Source organism: Vulpes vulpes, chromosome 3, assembly GCF_048418805.1.
Source record: "Vulpes vulpes isolate BD-2025 chromosome 3, VulVul3, whole genome shotgun sequence".
NCBI classification, from domain to species: Eukaryota; Metazoa; Chordata; class Mammalia; order Carnivora; family Canidae; genus Vulpes; species Vulpes vulpes.
Window position 1 is genome coordinate 63,185,819 of NC_132782.1, and position 21,856 is coordinate 63,207,674.

The window sequence follows — 21,856 nt, forward strand, 5'->3', positions numbered from 1 at the left end:
TAGTAATGATCTCATTGTCACGTGATCAATTAAATTTTATCGTTAGCAGGATCAGCATAATCATATTATGAAAAACTGATGCCACGTAATTCTTGCTAAAGGGTAGACCGAGTGGGACTCTGACGTGCTACTTGGCAACCAGGTGGCAGTGAGCGTGCACCCGCTTCTTCACAGCTGACACAGAGGGGCTCTGATTTCTACTAGGAAAGGGTTTAGGCTCAGGCCCCTAATTTAAAATAGAACTCGTTTCCCTTCCACACTTTTTCCATTTCCACCGTGTACAATTTTACTTCACTGTCTTGACTCGTTCCGTCGGGATCTTGTGCTTGGCTTTGGTTTCACTGGGAGTGAAGGTGAGGACCTGGGTGTGTCTGTGCACACCTGCATTGAACAAGCGGAGAGTGTGGGGGGCCGGGGTGGGGGGGACTTGCTTCCCGGAGGGTGGGCCTGTCCTTCTCGAGACAACAAAAGGCCGCCTAGAATTCACTTGAATATGTCCGCACAGGTCCTAAGAATTAGGCGAACCTCAAAGGAGAAGGACAAGCACTAGAAGCCAGAAGGACAATAAATACCATCAGATGACTTGTGGATTTACGCAGCATCAATCAGCAGGCCAAGGTCGTGGCTCAGCGCCCGTGTGAGCCTGTGTCCTGGGTCCACGTGGACCTGGCCTGGCTTCCCCAACAGACAGTGGGCGGGAGCTGGGCTTCGGCCATGTCTTCCCTTTGGGGGACAGCTGTGGAAAGGAGCGTGCTCTGTTGGGTGATAGGACTCGTGTGGTCTGTCGTGTGGTCTGGCTCATTACGAACACAAGAATCAGCACTTGTAACACCAACAAAATCAAAGGCCAGACAAAGCTATCTTCCGAACACTGACACTGGGAAACCCCAAGGCTGCTAGTCACAGGCGTCTAGGGTTTTCTGTGGGGCAACATTCCTGATTACTCTAATTAGTTGTTAGCTTGGATGATCTCGGGCCAAAGCGTCTTCCATCCTTCCCTGTCACAGCCCGTGGTGTCCCTGCAAGCGGCCTGTCCCCAGCTCCCACGGCTGGGCACATGGAGGTCTGATGCCTCACAGGGCTCGGCCTGTCTCTCTGCTCAGTGGCAGCTTTCTTCTTCCCTCAGTTTATAGGGGTCAAATGTTTTAGTTCAAAAAGTGTGACTTTTGGTACAAAGCCATCCTGAACAATTTGGACCGGGCTTCCTGACCTTGTTATTCCGTGGGAGCCGGAGCCTCCTTTCAGCCCGCCTTCCACTGGCTGCTGCTTCGACATGCTTCACTAAACCTAATAGCTCCCTATTACCAGCTACAATTTAGCATCTGAGCCAGGAGCTGGATGAGAAAGGGGAGAAGAGAGTGTAAATTATACGGAGTAGCGGGGAACAAAGGTTTTATTTCTCCTGAGCACAGCCCTTTGATAGGAAAACGGGGGAGACAAATGTGTCGCTAATTTAATTAAGTAGTATGAGTTTTCAGGGTCTACGGATACCATTTAGAATGGGATTAATCAAGAGCAGGTGACGAGAATGAATAGTCACACACAATGTGAGCGTCTTTAACGATCCGACACAGTCGAGTGGAATCAAGTGCTCCTCAGAGCAGGACACAGTTTTGCTTGCTAATCCAAATCTACCTACCCTTTCTTCTTACAATGCTCAGCTTGTTCTCAGGAGGCAGGAAACTTTTCCTATTTTCTCACTGTGATCAAGACACCCAAAGTAAAAGGATAAAGGGCCTGCCTCGTCTCCTCGAGGCCGGTTGTGCTCTCCGACAAGGAGGAGGTGCCGTTGGGGGATCTCGGGGCATCTTCTCTGTGACCGTCGGTCCACATTAGAAATAAATATGTCACTTTTCGGTTCTGTAGCTGAATACGTGGACGCACCCTCACTGCGTGTGAGCCCTCACGTGTGCTCAGTGCGGGAGGAGGCCCCTCGGCCCCGCAGGGCCGGTGTTGGGACAGCACCAGACAAACACGCATGCAACTGCACAAAGCTGCGTGCCCCAGGGCCCGTGTGATGGCCTTGCACACGGTTCGGGTCAGCACACCCTGGATGAACCGGGCTGCGGGACAACCCACCCCACGCAGTCAGCTGCGCCCAGCACAACCCCCAGCAAAGGGACTCAGGATTGTGAAGGCCTCTGAGGAGGACTCTCCTCACTTCCAAACCGACTCACTGATTGTGTGTGTGCGGCACACGGATCGCTCATACCCACGTGCCCCTGAGGGCACGCTGTAGTTTCTTAGGCATCTAAGGAGCGTTCGGACACTCTGGTTACGTCAGCTATTCTGGATGTCAGGTGCTTAGGAGATGGCGGGGGAGGCGCGTTTTGGTGTCGATGGTCATCCACACGTCCCTATGCTCAGCTGGCAGAGACTAAGTGGTGAATTCTGTCGTCAGGCAACTCTTCCATGGGACAGCGAGTCGCGCGGGGCTGCTGCCTTCTTCCCGGACTGTCCGTGGGTCAGCACCACAGTTAGAACACAAAACACACAGGAGGGACACCCACCTGGATGGCTCAGGGGTTGAGTGTCTGCCTTCGGCCCAGGGTGTGATCCCAGGGTCCTGGGATCGAGTCCCACATCGGGTTCCTTGCAGGGAGCCTGCTTCTCCATTTGCCTGTGTCTGTATCTCTCTCTGCGTCTCTCATGAATAAATAAATAAAATATTAAAAAAACCCCACAAAACAAAACAAAGCAGACAACACACAAAACCTTTTCTAAGCTCTGGAGACTGTAATGGTCAGTAATGGTTTTCCTGGGGAACTGTCCCAAACTACGAAATATTTATTAAAAGCCTTCGGAGGAATATCCGGGGATTTCAGATGAACACTTTTCTCCTCCAACACCATAAATAAGTAGCATGCTTGGTTATATTGTCTCTTAAGTCAGGAAGATAAAACTGGTGATGAAAAAGGCATCTGTCATTGGAAGGAGCACACCCTAACTGCACACTTCAAGGTGGAAGAAGAGGAATGTTTTGAAGAAGACATTGTTCTGGAAATAACCCCAAGGGTTGCAGAAACATTCAAAGGAGGGTCATGTCACCAAACCTTCTGGGGCTTGAGATTGGAGGAACTGCCCCATGCCCGGTGTCGGAGGGGACAGCGGCGACTTCAGAGGCAGAGACCCCAGGTTCACAAAGCAATGACCAAGGGCCGCTTCTTCCTCAGTTCAGCAAGGTCCCTGTGCAGTGGGCGCCCGCTGATGGCAGGTGCACACGGGAATGGCTTCTTCTTTGCTCTGTGAGCACAGAAGGCGTCACAGCCCTGCCAGCCCCGTGCAGGGTGGCTGCACAAGCCATGGGACTGGGAGCAGGGCTGGGCCGTGCCCACGTGGCCAGCCAGGTGCTCATTCCTCATGCGGCCTCCCCCCCGCAGCAGGCCTGCTCCCGGGTGTGTTCGGTGGCCCCAGACCCAGACCTGGCCCTGGTTGCTTCGAAAGGGGGTGCAAGGAGCAGCGGACGTGTTGAGACCCGAATTGTAGTTATGTCCACAGGGAGAGAGGCCTGCTGGGGACAGGGAGCTGGGAGCCAGCTGGGCGCAACCTCCACCCCATGGACGTGTCTTTAGTCAGGTTCCTGGACATTCCCTGCCTCAGGGGCCTCCTCACAGACACGGGCCCCGTCCTACCACGACGCTCTCTAGCCACCGCAGTGCTGGCTGTGCTCCCGAGAGCCACGGGGCGGAGGGAACGTAAGGGAAGCCTCACTGTGGGTGTGGCACCCGGGCCCAGCCAGAGTTCATCATAGACCCGAACATTCGGGGCACGCCGTTCTCATCTGGGAGGATGGAGGGTGGGAAGAACCGGGGAAGGGTCAGACCGCTGGGCTGGAATATATGTTCTGGGTGGCAGGACAGCGTGTGGGGCAGAACTGCACACCTGTCCTTTTGCCCGAATCGTGGGGGCACAAGAGGGTGAGCGCCGAGCTCCCTGAAAGAACCCTGGCCGCATCCTGGGGGTGGGCGTGGGGCATCCTGGTCGGGCTGGGGTGGGTTGCAGGCACGTCAGCGAGCAGCCCCAGAAGCCCCTGCCCGTGTGTCCCCTCCCAGCCCCCGGGCTCCCAGTTGTCTGCTCACCTGCAGGCACCTGCCAGAAGATGCCCAGCTGACAGAGAAGGATGCTGGAGGATGCCGTTAGAGCTGGTCTCCACCCTGTGGCTCCTGCTCCCCAGGGTCCACCCTTCGGCTTTAAGGCTCCCCGTGAAGTTCCTGCCCTGGCCTGGAGGAGATTTTTGTTGTCTGTAGGTGAGATTTTATTTCTGTGGATTCCAGCTCGGTTTTCCTCTGATGTTTTCAGGTTGGCAGTGGTAGGAAGCAGAGAGGACACAAGGTCAGACCTGGTTTCACGTGTGTCCTGTGAGCCCAGGAGGGGACACTGGGCCACCTGGTGAGCTCCTCGCCCTTCCCTCAAGCCAGGAAAGTGCTTGGGGTGGTAGCGCCGGGACTGTGTGCAGCACCAGCCGACGCACCCAGCCAGCCCTCCAGTGGCAGGAGGCCAGTGTCCTCTGACTGTCGCTCCCAAGTCCTTCTCCATCAGGAGCCAGGACACCTGCACCCCAATGTTTCCAGCAGCAGTGTCCACAATAGCCAAACTGTGGAAGGAGCCTCGGTGTCCAAAGAAAGATGAATGGATAAAGAAGATGTGGTTTATGTATACAATGGGATATTACTCAGCAATTAGAAACGACAAATACCCACCATTTGCTTCAACGTGGATGGAACTGGAGGGTATTATGCTGAGTGAAATAAGTCAATTGGAGAAGGACCAACATTACATGGTCTCATTTACTTGGGGAATATAAAAATTAGTGAAAGGGAATAAAGGGGAAAGGAGAGAAAATGAGTGGGAAATATCAGAAAGGGAGACAGAACATGAGAGACTCCTAACTCTGGGAAATGAACTAGGGGTGGTAGAAAGGGAGGTGGGTGGGGGGTGGGGGTGACTGGGTGATGGGCACTGAGGGGGGCACTTGAGGGGATGAGCATTGGGTGTTATTCTATATGTTGGCAAATTGAACACCAATAAAAAATAAATTTATATAAAAAAGAATAAAATACAAAGGATTTAAAGCTATCTGATTGTTTATCAACTAGGATTGTAAATTTTGTGATGCGAAGATTGTAGTTACAAATAGTAATAAAAAATTGGGTTTCAGATTCTCTAAAAAAAAAAGGAAAAAAAAGGAGTTACCAGGAAGTATCAGGATCACTGGAAAGAGAAGGGTCTAGAAGGAGGGTTCAGGGTATTGTGACAAGGAATGTCTGCACTTGGAAGACTCAGATGGCTTCTCTCCATCATGTAGGACTCATTCCTTGGCAATTTTTTTTTTAAGATTTTATTTTATTATTTATTTGAGAGATTGCACACAGAGGGAACGTGAGAAGGAGAAGCAGACGCCCGCCGAGCAGGGACCCCAATGCAGGATTCGATCCCAGGATCCTGAGATCATGACCTGAGCCAAGAGGCAGATGCTTCACTAATGGAGCCACCCAGGCGCCCCTCATTTCTTTTAGTAGACTTAGAACCCCTTTTTTTTCTGGGGTTGTTTGTGGTTTTAATCACACACATTGGAGAATTCTGCTTTACTTTTTTTTTTTTTTTTAGAAAGTCTTTTTTTTAAATTTTTATTTATTTATGATAGTCACAGAGAGAGAGAGAGAGAGAGAGAGAGAGAGAGAGGCAGAGACACAGGGAGAGGGAGAAGCAGGCTCCATGCACCGGGAGCCTGACGTGGGATTCGATCCCGGGTCTCCAGGATCGCGCCCTGGGCCAAAGGCAGGCGCTAAACCGCTGCGCCCACCCAGGGATCCCTCTGATTTACTTTAAAAAGGTGTTTGTTGGATTAACTGGTGATTAGATCTCAACTCAAACTAAGCAGCTAGTGTAGATGGGCTGAGGCTGTGTCAGGGGTGAATCAGGCAGGTCTGAAACAACAGGTCGCATTTCCTTTTCAGCCTGAGTCTGGAGCCTCCTGTCCTTCTGATGAGACGTCCCGCAGGAGGGGTCCTGGCACTCCCCGTGGGGCCCTTGCTCTCACGCTGGCAACGGACCCCCACCCACCATCTCCCTCCGTAGAGCAGGCCGCTGGGGGTATCGCTCAGTACTTTGGGTCCACACACCCCTGAGGAGTAGCTTGTCTTTCCACTTGGTCTGCCTCATGGCCCGACCGGGGCAGGTGGGGGTGTCATGGGTGGAAACTTGACTATTAGTAAGGACAATGCAGTGCAATCTATAGATCCCCCTCTGTTAGGATGTATTTTGGAGAAACCCAATCTGCATCAACAGAACAGTATTTTCAGAATAACTTATGTACAATCCCCTTAAAATGATTATAAGTCAAAGTCTTAATTACTGTGATTTTACATTAAAATTCGTTGCAAGACCAAACATTGTATGTTTGAGCTCATCTATAGTTTGGGGTCATCGAAACATTCCCTCCCTTCTGTTTTTACCGGGGACATGAGGGTCAGCTGGACCACCCCTGAGAGAGAAGGAGGAAGGAAGCGGAGGGAGGACGGGGACCTGGCGGGCGACGGGCAGAGGCTGCAAGGGGAAAGGCCATGCGCACAGAGAAAAGTAATTAATTATAAATGCATCCACACGGAGAATCTATTATAGGTAGCCCTATAAAATATAAAGGGAGAAATATAGGTTCTTAAAAAAAAACACAGTGTGTCAATGCTGGAGGGAGAGAATGAATAGGACTTTTTTTTTTTTTTTATTAAACTAATATACCATTTGATTAAAAAGTGAGCCATGTAAGCTTTAATAAGATGAGAATGATGAAGTCGGTAAAAATATTCTTGTATTAGCTGAGTTCGTATTCTTTTCTTAAAATTGTTTAACAGTTAAAAACTGAAGACTGGTCTGGGCGACCAAGGAGCTGTGTGGACGCCGTCAACGTGGTCGTGGGCACCGTCAACGTGGTCGTGGGCACAGGCCGGAGCTGCCCTGGAGACAGGCCCCCCGGGGATGCCTGTGCTTTCTCGGGAGCCCCATGGTCAGCGTTCCGGGGCTCGGTGATCACAACAGAGCACCGATGTGCTAAACACACCACGGAGGAAGGTTGCACGGACCCCTCTGTGCACTCCTGGCCGGGGGTATGCGCACATCTGGCTGCCACACACAAGACCTTGAAAACCTGGCACAGGCCAGGTTTTCTTATTGCTTCTTGAAATTGTGTTTTTTTGAAGTGGAGAAGAGACTCAGTGCACCTGTGAGCCAACGTGCTGTGCCTGCTGCACGGACAAAAGTTCCTGAGGAGACCGTCCAGGCACACCTTGTCTCCATCCAAGTGTCAGTGCCAACAACAGACATAGCATGAGATGCAGCAAAGCCACCCAAGAGGGGGAACCAGATGGGGGGCAGGGCTGGGCACCGGGGTGGACCCCAAGCTTCCTCCTGACCGCCAAGACCTCCCCACCTGTGGCAAGGTGCCTCTGTGGCTGCTGGGTATTGGCATCCGCCGGTCACTGCAGGACACGCTCCTGAAGTGGACACTCGGGAACAGGCTCCTGAGCCAGGAGCCTGCAGGGAGCTGCCAACAGGTGGGGAGTGACCCAGAGAGGGAGGCCCTGCCCTCCTGGAGCTTCTGTGTGGGGCGCAGACAATGAGCCCCAGGAAGCAGGCACGGTCCTGTGCCGGCCACACGTCCGAGCAGCAGGTGTGTCTAGGCAGGAACTCAGGTGCTGGAAAAGCATCAAGGACAAGGAGCTCTCCCCGGAGATGCTCCAGGGACACAGTCAGAGAGGCCCAGGCTGTGACACCGGGTGACCCCGCGCTGCAGGGAGATTTGGAGCCGGGAGGGCCCAGCCCCGACATCCCAGGAAGGCTGGAGGACCTTCTGTGTGGGCTAGGGCAAGGCAGGGGGGCACCGAGGGGCCTTGTGCTTGTCAGCAGGGCATCCCGAGTAGGCCCGGCAGGCACCTCTGATAGGGAAAGATGTGAACACATAAAGGGTCACATAAACCACAGTAAGTACCAGCTTGTCCCCGGTGTCACGCTGTGTCCCCCAGGGCAAGAGCTAGGGGCCGTCTCTGTGCCCGGCAGCCGAGTCCCGCTGAGTGAAGCCAGGGCAGGCAGCATGTCCCACCGGGGAAGGCCAGGGTGCTGCCCGGGGGTCCGACTGTGCTTCGGGGGTGTCACGCAGGTAACCCCAGAAGCCGGGGGGTGGGCAGCTGCCTCCAGCTTTGTGCCGGGTGTGCCACAGTCTCTTGGCCCGCGTGGCACCACAGACGTAGCCGTGGCCGCCACGGTGCGAGGCGCCCGCGCCGCCGGTACGCTCATGCAGATAAAATGGGAATTTAACAATGTCTCGGGGTGAATGCGTGTCGTCCTTTTTCTAAGTGTGTCACATGATCTCGCTGTGTGACATCGCCAATCTCCATCCCCGCTTTGTTGGGCTCCATGCATGAATAATTTTCCCAGTGCTTGTTTTTGGCGAAGCCCGAGAAAGAGCGCGTCGCGGGCCCGCGGGCCCTTGTTGTCGGCGATCAGCATTCTGTGGGCCTGAGCCGCTTACAACAGTGTAAAGACCCCGGTGGCATGTGTTATAATACATGAGCCATTGTCCCCCGAAGAACACACGAAAGAAAGAACAGTGTTCTACGAGGGGGCAATTCATCGGGTTTTTCCCAGAGACTCTTGGGTCAGGTTTTTATAGGCCTATTTGATTTTCAAATTCCCTTTCTACCCCCTTCCCTCTCAGCAGCACAGTGTCCAAACTTGTCCACATTCACTTCCCATGTTTTGTGCATGGTCGATGTCCTTTAAACAGAGTATCTCAAATAAGTCTTTATTCTGGTTTTGTTGGCTCTTATTCTGTGTTTTCATGAACTCTGGCCCCAGCCATGGCAACTGCAAGAAAAATGTTAACAGTGATTGGCAGGATGAGAAAAGCAGGGTTCCTATCCGCATTTCAAACACTTTGGGAACAATGGAGTTTGGTGTGATTGAATTAATGAGATACCGTGGGCTGTCAAAAGAGCACACATACTTTACATAAACCTGATTATCTTTGCATGGCAGAGATGGAAAAAAACCAGCGCGGAGAGCCGAGGCTGGCTTTCAGCGCTCCGTCCAGAGGAGCCCGCGGCCGCCCCGCTCCGCACACAGCGGCCGCGGTGCTTAACAAGTCCACCAGGGCCCCGGGCTCCCAAGCGGCTCTGTCACCACTCAGCACCTCCGCACGGGCTTTTATTTTCCCCGGGAGCCATTGTGTCACGTAAACCTAGCACACATTTCGATAATTAGACCTGTGCCGGCAGCCAGCGCCCCGCCCCGACCCCAGAGTGACACTCGTCCTGGGTCTGGCTTGTAGACAAACACCCAGCGAGCGGTGCCAACTTAAAAGCCCAGACAAGGATGGCAGGAGCCTGCGCTCTCGGGTGGCTGCCGTCAGCCCTGGGTCCCCACCCCCAAGAAAGCTCTCACGGCAGCTCCCCTGCACTTGTGGGGACACGGGGAGGAGGTTGCAAACGTCCAGCCCCTCACAGAGGGGGTGGCTCCCGTCTCTGCTGGGGACTCAGTGGCCAGAGCCTGTGTGCACACGCAGGCCCGAGGGTGCGGGTGCCATGTGGCCCTCCGCCGGGCCCGGGGGCCGTCACCCTCATCATGTGCAGTGGCCCCCCGGCACCAGGACCGCCAGCGCTGGGGCCAGGGGAGGTCCCAAGGGCTTGCTCCCAAGACTGTCCCCAGGGTTTTGGAAACAGCTGTGCACTTCCTCACATGCTCACTTAACACTTCGTGAGAAAAAATCACCAGCAAGGTAACAAATACATGAAACAAAGGGAGCACACGCAAGCCATGCCGCCATGGGCCCCCGGCCCCCATTTCCAAGCACTGGCCTCTGGCAGCGGCCATGCCGGTGGAGGTTGCAAGGCCATTCCCGCTTGGCCCCAGCAGGTCACACAGGACCCGTTGGGACACAGGGCACCAGCACAGAGCTGCTTCTGCAAACCTGGTGTGAATTCCAGCCCCACACACCCAGGCACCTGCTGGTGGCACTTGGGCCAACACAGTCAAGAATTTAGGCCAGAGGATCCCGGGGTGGCTCAGTGGTTTAGCCCCCGCCTTTGGCCCAGGGTGTGATCTTAGGGTCCTGGGATCGAGTCCTGCGTCGGGCTCCCTGCATGGAGCCTGCTTCTCCCTCTGCCTGTGTCTCTGCTTCTCTCTCTCCCTGTGTCTCTCATGAATAAATAAATAAAATGTTAAAAAAAAAAAAGAATTTAGGCCAACGTCCACGCTCACAAAGGGACTTCAAAGGCATTTTTGGGGTCGGTGCTTTATTTTATGCGCTAATGAAAGTCCACGGATTATACGCATGCATACTGGAAATACACCTGGGTAGGTGGGCTGGTGGCTGGGCGGCCTCAGGCTCCCTGGGGGGCTCCTGTCTCTCCCTGGAGTCCTGGGCCCCGTGGACAGCTGCTGGGCAGTCACATGGGGTGGCCCCAGTGCCCCCAGAGCACTTCACATCAGCAGGACTGTGGAACCCATGCCCGCTCCTGCTCCAGTCTCAGGGCAGATTAGAAACGCTTCATCTACCCCGGGCCTCGGAGCCTGGAGCAGGACCCGCACTGCCCACGGCTCTGCCAGCAGGTGTCTCTGTTTCACACCACTGGGCACCTGCCACCATCCTCTCCTCGGTGGCCACATTCCCCCATCACCCAGCCCCTCAGAGGGGTGGGACTGGGGAGGAGGTGCCTCCCTGCCTCTCCTTGCCTGGAAGTGAGTTTGGGCAGCGGAGGCCACGACTGGGGGAGCCCCGCTGGCCCCTCGAGAGCATGGGGACGTCCCCAGATCCACCCCAAGCCACCTGCAAGGGCTTCTCCTCCTCCCTGGGCCGGAGGACCTGCACTTGTCCCTAGGAAGCCACAATGGCCGGAGGCGATGGGAGAAAAGACGCTCGTTGGATTTCATAGCAACATGTTTGTCTGTCCGTCCATCACCCAGTGAGAGGCGCGGCGCGTGTCCTGTGTGGGACTGACCCCACCCCCAAGTCCTTCACTTTGCAAAGTCGTTCTGCTGCTGGAAACAGGGTGCACTTCCCCCTGTAAACAACGGCCTCTGATGGTGGAGGATGTGCTTAAGTTGTTGCATTATGTAAGTTCTGCTTTGAAATTTCACACCTTTGCGAGATGAAGCACACCTTTCAACTTGCTCTCACATCTTTACTCTGTTTTAATGAAAACTCTCAGAAAAACTGCTTTATTTTCTAAGACCACAAGGTACTGCTGTCCGTTACTGGTACAGGTTTGCAAATTGTTGGCAAACAGTTTTGACTGGCGGTGATCTTTTTCTGTTTCAGTTAATCTTGACGCTTCAGGTTATGGGGGACCTAGAACCCCGTGTGGCTCAGGGCCTCAGAAGCTTAATTAAGTTACTGTTGTTGAAACCATGTAGCCTCTACAATCTCACAAACAAAGTGTCCCAGGCGGGGGGAAGCTTTGCTCCAGTTTTATCAGATGATCTCTGCTAGGGCTTTTATCGATTTAACTAATGTTTGGAGCGTGACTTAAAGTAATCACATTCCGATGACAGTTTATTTGTTGCCTATGAGCCCCTCGTTATAGGAAAGGGTTTGAGACAGCCTCATTTCTGTGGAATCTGATGGCTTCATTTTAGATGAGGTACAAACTGAGACATGAATGATTTCCAGTGGGGGTTTTAGGGGGAGAGAAATCTGTATTTGGACACTGATGTCCTGAGACTCCCTTTGCATTGCTGGGTTCCCCACATTGGAGTCTGAGTGCACTTTACATATGGTGGCTCTCCTCATCTAACACCAGCGTCTTCCAATTTGTTCCATTTATTCCATGTTAAAAAATGTTCTTGACAACGATCATGAAGTCTTTTAAGCGGATACTTCCAGGACTTGTACAGACAGGTTTGCGCTCTCCTGAAAGTGAAAGCAAAGGAGCTAAGTGTGCACTGAGTCATTTCTGCAGCCATAGAAAACCTCGTGCCACAGAGTTTGGAGGCAAGAAAGGGAGAAGGCAGGCTTGTGCATGGTTGAGGGTATAAAGAAAAGGCCAACTTCAGGCTGTGGCCCGGGAGGGACCCAACGTGCTGGTTCAGATGCTTCAGAAGCCAGACAAGCATGGCCGACCCAGGTTCAGGTGGCAGCACCCGGATGCACCCAGGAGGGACGGGCTCTTAAGAGGCAGGCGTTCCTTGGACCGGGAGGTCATGGCCACCCCGCCAGACGGGTGCTCTCCAGCGGCCACACTCTGATGTGGTGGCCACTCCAGGGAGGGCTATCACAGCACTTGAGGCCCTGCTGGGTCTTGGAGAGAGCAGTGGGGAGGCCAGACTCGAGTCCTAGGACCCTGCAGGGACTGCCATACCTCTCCCCAAAAGGAGACTCTGGGGACCACAGTGAGGGTCACCATGTGTGTCAGGATTTCCTGTGGTAGCACTGTGCTTGGGGCCTGTGGGAGAAGCAGCAGGTGACCAGGCCATCGATGCCAGGGAAGCTCCAGCAGCTCACGTGCCAGAGACCAGCTTCTCTGCTCCTGGGCTGTAGAAATCACACTCCCCGTCTGAGAGGCGGGGGGAGGGGGGTGGAGGAAGAAAGGGAGAGGGACAGGGAGAGGGAGGGGGAGGGGGGAGAGGGAGAGAGGTTAAGTAGGAGGAGGATGGACGGAGAGGTGGGGAGAGAGCCAGCAGGACCGCCGGCCACCACCCCTGCCGCCTACTCAGGGGTGAGAGCACATGGCCCCGGCACCCACAGCAGCCCGTGTCTGACTAGGGGTCACAGGAGGTCCCCTGCATGGCCAACCAGGGTCCGGTCATGGTCCTCGGCAGCGAGGCAAACTCTCCCAATCCACTGTCACCTGCACTTCGTTTCTGGCTGCAGCCGCTGGTGCCAGAGGACGGGTTGTCACAGGGAAACAAGATAAAGTGGAATCACTTTAAATTGTTGGGTGATGGAGTTTTTGTAAGAACTACTTCAGAGCACAAGTTAGGACCAACTTTCATTTTCAAAGGTATGTAGCAGTTTTTCTTGTTTCTGCCATGCAGCCAGCAGCGTGCTGCCTGTGATGAGCCCTGCACACATCTGTGACGGCCAGGCCACCACGCTGTCCCTCTGAGCGGCCTCCGCTCCTGGACCAACAGCAATGGAATTAATCTCCTTCGTTCCTCCTTTAAAGCTTTGTGGTTTAGGTCGTGGGCCCGTTCGCCTCCTTGATAAACAGGGGTTGCAAGTGAATTTCTTCTCAAGCTGGTTTGGGGAAGAGCATCCTTTGAGCCATAGAATAGTGTTTTCTGTGTGCCCAGAGGTGATGAGAACCTGTGGTTTCTCACTAGCGGGACCAGGGCAGCAGAGCCTGATGCACGCTGCGGTGAGTCCCACCCTCCTTGATGGCAAAGTTCTCATCCTCTCACATGGAGACTGTTTTGGACTCTGTGTGGGGACAGTGACAGTGTTGTCCTCACGCCTGGCTAACGTTTGTGATGCAGACGCCCCTGAAGGACCAGCGCCCGGGTCACGCTTATGGCAGGCCCAGGGCCCTCTCCCTCTGCAGACCCCCAGGTCAGTGACAGTCCCCGTCAAGGGTGCCGACCCCTGGGTGGGGGGTCAGGTGCTGCCTGCAGCCTTGGTCCCGGCCTCCGAGGAGGAGGGGCGTGTGACAGGCAGCCAGGGCTTCCTCCTGCCATCTTCAGGGACACGGGGGCTCCGAGTCTGTGGGATAAAGTGTCCACTGCGACCTCGTGGTCTCTGGGCATTTGCAAATAAGCCCGTGTTCAACTTCAGATGTGGCCTCATAACCCGGGAGCCCATCTGCTGTGTCGGGTCCATGCAATGAAGGTGCAAGGCCGGGATCCGGCCCGAGCGGGAGTGGGCTGCCGGCGCAGAAGGGGTTAAGCAGCTGCGTCGCTTGCAATTTCTCAATCAGCCTCGGGAAGCCTCAGGTCAACTTTGCTCATAAAACTCTGCACAAATATTTCTTTTTCTATCAGAGGAATTCTAATTCTGCACACAGACCAGGGCCACTCAGATTATTACACATTATTAAAAATTAATTTTAAAAATGGTCTGGTTCTTGAAATGTGCTGTAGAAATGTGTGTCCAAGTTTGAAATTACAGCAGGAAAAAAATGGAAAGAAAATCTGTATGTTGTTTGGGCAAAATAAACCCTGGAAAATTGTTCCTTTCGTGGTGACAATTGGTAGTCCGTGTTTTTGTTTATTCTTGCTTTGCCTCAATCACTAAGTTATTACAACTGACCTTACCACACAACGACGACAAACACATTTCCTCCGCTGCTGGGGTCCCTCCATGTGTGTCCCCTGGACAGGGAGCCAGCGGGGGGCAGGGATGGGGAGCCAGGTGGGGATGGGGAGCCTGGGGGTGACAGGGAGCCTGGGGGGTGACAGGGAACCTGGCAGTGATGGGGAGCCCGGGGTGGAGGACACAGAGGGTGGGAGGGACACGGAGCGTGGGGAGCCTGGGGGGGATCGGGAGCCTGGGGGAATGGGGATCCCAGGGGGTACACAGAGCATGGGGGTGATGGGGAACCCAGGGGGGACAGGGAGCCCAGGGAGCCCGGGGAGGGCAGGGGAGGGGAAGCCTAGGGGTTACAGGGAGCCTTGAAGGGTACAGGGAGCCAGGGAGGATGTGGAGCCTGGGATGGACGTGGGGCACAGGGAGCCTGGGGAGCCCGGGGGGGGGGGGGTGGTACAGGTTGATGCCCTCACACCTGCCCTCGTGACAGAGTTCGTGGAAGTGTGCGTGGACTCAGTGCAGGGTCCGGTCTGCACAGCTCCCAGGGACGCTGCCTTTACCTCTCCCCAGAGGACGGCGCTGGGCCCCCTGATAGCGGGGGAGTTTGACCGCGCCCTGTGACGCAGCCTGGAAGGAAACCGTGAACGGAGGTCAGTGGTCCTGGTATCTCTGCAGCGATCCTCCCATCGAGGCTCATGCCGGGCACAGGATTTGGTCCCTATTAAACTCAGTAAGAAATAGATTCCAGGGGTGCCTGGGAGGCTCTGTCTGTCAGTTGAGTGTCTGACCCTTGATCTCGACTCTGGTCATGGTCTCAGGCTCATGGGATCGAGCCCTGTGTCCGGCTCTGCTCAACGGGAAGTCTGCGTGGGATGTTCCCCCTGCCCCTTCCTCCACTGCTCTCTCTCTCTCTGTCTTTTTCCCTCAAATAAATAAACAGATCTTTAAAAAGAGAAGAACATTCTCTTCTGTCACTGGCATCCTCCCATCCCAGATGCCGCGTGCACAGTGACCCTCTGACCAGTGATGGTCCAGGGCAGGTCACTGCTTCGCCCAGCGTTGAGATCTAGGGGCAGGTGGGTTCAGGTGCTCGCTGCCCACAGCCCAGTGCAAGCCGACCACGGCGACTGTCCTGCACTGTGGTTGGTTGCTCCCCAAGAGGCTCCTTCCCCAGGTGGGGACTCCTGACCCCAGCAGGTCAGCTGCGACGGGCGGCAGGTAAATGCACTCCAACCCACGAGGCAGAGGACACAGAGCTGAGACCCGGGTGGCTGCTTCTCCGCACATTCCCTAGAGAGTGGATCTGGGTTCCGGGGTCAGTGTGAACAGGCGAGGGGTCTGTCTACACCGCATTCGTAAACCGAGCACCACCTTGCTCACAAAGGTATGAAGCACAGCCCACTATCCTCGAATTTCAGTTAGAGAATCGGGGACACAGAAATGGACCATCCTGGTTGCTGTCACCTGCTGACTTTGAGCACAGCAGCCTTCTTCGGCCCCACGCGGTCTCCAGCTCCAGGCCTCACGGCCTCTGCACCAGCACCAACACCTTCTCACGGTTTCCTCCTGTGCTATCCATGTCTTCCTGGTCTGAAGGACACACTCTTTACCTGCGAGGAGGGGGGTCAGGGGACACAGAAGGCGATGGCCCGCTGTCCTGGGGGGCAGGGTTTGCATCTGGCTCTGTGATTCCCGCAGGATGTGAGGCCAACAGTGAGTCTCCGGAAGATGGCCCGGGCAGCCTTCCCAGAGATGTGGGTCTTGGGGGGTGGGGGTCATCACAGATTCACTCTGCCCACGTCCCGGGGGCACCAGGCACCGCAATGGGCTCCAGAACGCACCCCAGCCGGAAGCAAGCAGACCACCTGGAAGGCACGAGGTGGCCTCCTGGCCTCTGCAGACCTGGCCGAGCCTGGTTCTTGGAAGGGGATCTTGGGCTGCTGCCCTGAGCCTTAGTCTGTGTGTCACCAGCAGACACCAGGGGCTTCAGGACAGAATGTGTCTTCTCGCCATTGTGGAGGGTATGGGTCTGTGATCCAGGCAGGGGCCTCCCCCTGGGCGTGTAGACCCGTCTCCACCCTGTGTGTGTCTGTGTCCCCATCTCCTCCTCCTACAGGGCCAGCGTCCCTGTGGAATGAGGGAGCATCCACACAGCTGCATCTGACCTCGGTCACCTGCTTGGAAACCTCGCACAGTCCCACACTGAGGTCCTGCGGCTGGGAGGCCAGCGCACTGATTTCAAAGGGGTGCAGGTCAGCCTGCTACGCCCCAGATACCCCCTCCCCCGCCACAGGCAGCCCTGTACCTCTGAGGCCGGGACCCAGGGAGTTCCCTCCCAGGCACCTCATCCGGTGCTCTGAAACCGCCTTCATTCTCTGACATTGCAGGACAAATAAAAAATATACATTGTAGATGTATTTCACTCTGAGGTTAAAAATAGGGAAGGCAGGCAGCCCAGGTGGCTCGGTGGTTTAGCACTGCCTTCAGCCCAGGGTGTGATCCTGGAGACCTGGGATTGAGTCCCGAGTGGGGCTCCCTGCATGGAGCCTGCTTCTCCCTCCACCTGTGTCTCTGCCTCTCTCTCTCTCTGCCTCTGTCTCTCATGAATAAATAAATAAAATCTTTTAAAAAATGGGGAAGGCTTCAAAAAAATGGGGAACGAGGAGGTGGGAGATGGGCAAGGGGGAGAATCCCGAAGACCTGCCAGCTGCCGGCACCCGTCCGGGCTCCCCATGGTGATCATATCTCGTCCCGGTGACCACAGGTGCCGTGGGCCGTGCTTCCGTCACCTCGCAGACAACACAGTGGAACTTCAGAGAGTGAGGATCAGAGACGCAGACACTCAGAGCCATGTCGGGTCCAGAGGAAGAGGATGCGATCCAATCAGCACCGCAGCTGGGTGACCACATAATACCGACTCTTGGGAAAGTGACCAGTTTCTAAAGGTTACATCTGTCCAGGACATTTTGCTTATAAGCATCACTGTTGGTGGCAACCCCCCCGATGTGGGCTTGGCTTTGGACGCTGTGGTCATGGCTTTATATTGCATTGCCATGGCTCTTTCTCCAGCGTTTCAGGTGTGAGGTACATGGAGAATCAATCCCATGTCCTGCCTGGCTGACCCCATGTGGGTGTACGGGGCATCCACCAAGACAGGAGGGGCAAGGCAAGGCGACCATGCAGAGTCTGGCGTCCCCGGTGCACAGACGGCCTGGCCGCGCCCGTAGGAAGGCAGCATTGCCAGCACAGAGGGTGCGTCATGACATTCCCCAAGGGTGTGACCTATGTTCAGTACCACTTGGCTGCTCGTCGAATGGGTGCTATGACAGTTAATCTCGAAATAACGAAGTGACTTGCACCCAGAATCAAGTGAAATGTTCTCTACCCACACTCGACATCTCTCCTTGGATTCCAGCAGATGAACAGGGGCACAGGGAAAGACACGCCGCTTTTTATATGAACAGGCTGGGTCCAAGGTGCATGCGCTTCTAGGCATCGGCAGGCGTTTTGCACACGCCGACCTAAAAGGCTTGAGTTTAGTAATATCTAATTCTGTTTCTAGCAACAAGTTGGAACGAACTTGTCTTTGGCCGCCCTGCATGTCCAGGGAGCCAGCACGGAGAGATTCAGGTCTGGCTTGGGCACGCGTCCACACTCACTGGCCTGCAGTGGGCCGGGGTTCACACCTGCACTTTGGGTCAGGTCGTGCACAGCGTGAGGGCTCCTGAGGGGGTATGGGGTGTGCGCTGCAGAGCCTCGGCCAGCTCCTCCTGCCCTTCCTCCCTGTGGGCCAGGGCCCGGCAGGCAGCTCCGGGGTTAACGCTCAGCAGTCTCTGGAAGAAAGCAAACAATCCAATGGGATGCTGGTTTGTAAAATGAATTTTCAATGTGTAGCCCACAGACGATCATTGATTGTGGTCAATAAATAAAAACGGTCCTGACGTTTATTGTTGTAGGGAGTAATTATAATCCGCGAGGCTGGACCCTGTGCTGCTGAATGCCTTGTTTGTGGTGTGCATGGGCAGACGCATTAACTTCTGCTGCTCCTTTCAGGGGAGCACTATTACTCATGGAACACTGATCAATATTTCATCTGCTCAGCATCTTGACTGAGGATGTCTGGGTCCATTGTAGGGCTGCTGATAATGACTCTTTTATTCAAGCCAGCTTGTAGGAACAAGAAGATAAAGAAAGGGGAGAGAATTATAGCATATGCTCATGAAAGTATTGTAAAGGTTATAAGCAGAAAACAACAGAAAAGCTAGAAAATGGGGGGGGGGGAATTGTAGGAAAAAGTGCAGAGGTTTCTAAAGCCATAAGGAAAAAGAAGAGGAGTATTTTCATGGATTTTCCTTAACATGCTTAAAATCTCAGTGAGCTTTAATAAATCTTTTGAAATTCATTCTCTTGTAAAAGATGGCTTTTTTGGGGGGGGGGACCTCTGAGGTTTAATAGCTCAGTATTTTTCTTACATTCTGGATAATTTAAGTGTTCTCCCTATAAATAAGAAGTCATCCCTCTTCTCCCCCAAACCCACTGCCATTTATTTTCCGTGAGACAACGCTCGGGATCTGCCGTCTTGGCTGCTCTCGTCTCCTAACTCACACTCTCCCTGTGCTGTCCTCTGGCTCTGTCCGAGTCACCCCCCGCTGCGGCGGGCACAGGCCCTGAGTCCTGATCCTCTGATTCTGGAATTCAGGGTCCTACAAAGCCAGCCCTGGTCGCTCTTGGTGCTCGGGATCATTTTACAGCACTGGGTGGCCCCTGCCTCCCACATGAGCACTGCCCAGTGGCCAGGCTCCAGGGGCGGGGACCTGGGGGCACTTCCCAGGAGCCCAGGCCTCTCCTCCAGCAGGTGGGTCCCTTCACAACAGCTACAGCAAAAGTGGACACTGACCTCCAACCTTGCCAGGCCAGGGGTGCAGGCGCAGGGCCTCCAATGCCTCTTGTGTTCACGAGGCCTAGTGGTTTGGTGTGCTTGCTTGAGCGAGGCCCGTGCTGTGGCACAGGGATGGCAGGTGCAGAAGAGCACTGAAACCATGCCGGCTGCCCCTCCTCCCCCTGGGGGTTTGGTTTAGGGTGTCAGGGCGCACACACTGGAGATCTGGGTTCTAGCAGGCATCCTGCGGCTTCCTGAGCGAGATGCTGGGGAAGGCACTGCGTCTCTGAGTCTCTCCTTCCACTCGTGAATAGAGGAGTAAACATGGAGGGTCCCTAGGAGTGCAGGGGGCGGGTGCAGCTGTGCACGCAGCCCAGAGCTTGCAGATGCCAAACACGGGGCCCAGCTGGTAGTGGCTGTGACCTGCAAAGGGCCCACCTGTGCTTTCACCAGGGGAGGGACCCTTGTGGGAAGGCTTTAGTCAGCATTTGACAGGGAACACAGGCTTCCAGTGGAACCTCTTTAATCTTGGCCTGTTTCTGATTTTATATTTTTATTTTTAAAGATTTTATTTATTTATTCCTGAGAGACACACAGAGAGGGGCAGAGACACAGGCAGATGGAGAAGCAGGCTCCCTGCAGGGGGCCTGATGTGGGGCTCGATCCTAGGACCTTGGGATCATCACCTGAGCCGAAGGCAGATCCTCAACTGCTGAGCCACCCAGGTGGCCCCCATTTGTGATTTTAAAGTCAGAGATTCCTGCTGCAAAATTGCTTCTAAGCTGGACACACAGGTGCCAGGATCTGAACTCACGTGACCGTGCACCATCGCTGGGGCTGGAGCTGAGGTCCCACTGCCCTCCATCCACACTGAGCCACTTTGCAGTTTTGCAGGAGTTGTTGGAAGGTTAATTGAACTAACTCCGCTTTTCTAATTCAGCACAAGGAAGTGGTGACACAGTCCTGGGAGGGCGATGGCTGGGACCATGAGTAGTTTCTGAATCTCTCCATCCACACGTAAAAATAGGCAAGGAGATGTGAAATAAAGCCGATGGGCAACTTTGCACCAAAACAAGGGGACGACGTGCAGAGTGCACGTGGGTGGGGAATGAAGCAACTGCTGGGCATCCTGCTGGGACTGAGCTCTGTGGAGGGAGGAGGGGGCAGGGGTCCCTGAGCCCAAGGACAGCAGACACGGATGCACAGCTGTTCTGGAAAGTGCTCCAGGCTGCCTGGGCCATGGGGGACATGTGTTGGCAGTGTCTGTCCACTTGGGCGACGAAGGCCAAGGCTCGTGGTGGACGAGGTCAGGTCCAGCCCCTCTGGGCTTCTGCAAAAACTGGGTTCCTTCTGAGGAGAAACAGCTTCATTTGGACCCAATGCTGAGAAGCTGGAGACAAAGCCCGGGGAGGAGGGAGGCCCAAAGGAAGTGGGGCCAACTGGGAGCTCAGGCCGCCAAACCAAGCTGTGCACTCAAGAAATAGCACAGTGGCAGGAACCGGGGAGGTTAGAGACGCCCACCGTCTGCAGCTCTGAATACTGAACTCACACAAACACGTATCGAGGCCAAGTCCCACACAAAGCCTCTGTAAGAAGGAGGGACAGCACGGCGTGCCTTCAGTGATGGAAGGAAAGGCAGGATCCCGCCTCTGGCCCTTGACCAACACGAGGGAAATGGTACTTAGCAGACCAGCAAAGTCAGAGCAGAGCCGCAGCACCCGGCGGCACCCAGGAAAGGGTGCCGGTAGGGAGAGGCCGCCAGGGACGGGGGCTGCGGAGACCAGAGGGTGAGCCAACAGAAGAGCTGGAAGACGCTGGGGAAGTCTCACAAACAAACACGGATTTAAGAGATGACAAGGCACAGAGAGTGCCAAAGGCTGGAGTGAGGGACAGAGAACTCAGCAGGCCGGGGCAGTGACTCCTGGAGGGAAACAGCGAGGACAGGAAGCAGATGGCCTAAGAACCGCACCCAAGGACGGGACCAAGTCCCGAGACTGATGGGGGCCGGCCCGACAGGGTGTGGGGTGCGCGGCGGGGTCCGGGCTCCGGGGGCCCACGCCGAGACGGTCTCAGAAATGGCCTAACAAATGGAAGGAAGGAGAGTCCTTCTGTGCCCAGGTGAGCACACACCTGTCCTACGAGGGAGAGAAGCCTACATCCTGTCACAGTTTCCAGCAAAGCTTTGTGCCAGAAGTGGGCGGAGAGGTGTGTGTGGCACACGCAGGGAAGGACGTGGTGAGCTGGCGGTTTGCAGTCGGAGACCTCCTGTCGGTCACGTGTCCCTTCTACCAACGCAGGGACCGACCTCAAGGAAGACTCCTTGGAGCCGCCCTGAGAACCAGGGACAGACAGGAGTCATGGGAGGCCTTGCTGTGGAGGCTGGCGCGGGTGCCCCCGGCCCCCGACGTGGCACAACTACACGCGAGGCAGACGGGCGGGGCCTCCCTCTCGCCCTCGGCCCGTGGGCGCCGCAGGTACTGGTATCCTGAGCTGGTCTGCGGTTCACACGGGACGAGGAACGTGAGCAGCCAGGAGCTGCTCTGACCCCACGATCACCTGTGCCCGAGCAGTGGGATCTCCGGGATGAGGAATGAATCCAGCACAACACACGGGAGACCAGGCCTGCGTTCCCCTGGCCCTGGATTCGAGGTGGAATACCGCCACGGATGCCAGCGCGGCTTGTCCTCCTACGTCCTGAGTCCCGTCGTCAACCTGCTCCCTCCAGACCCTGAGACCCCGACCGC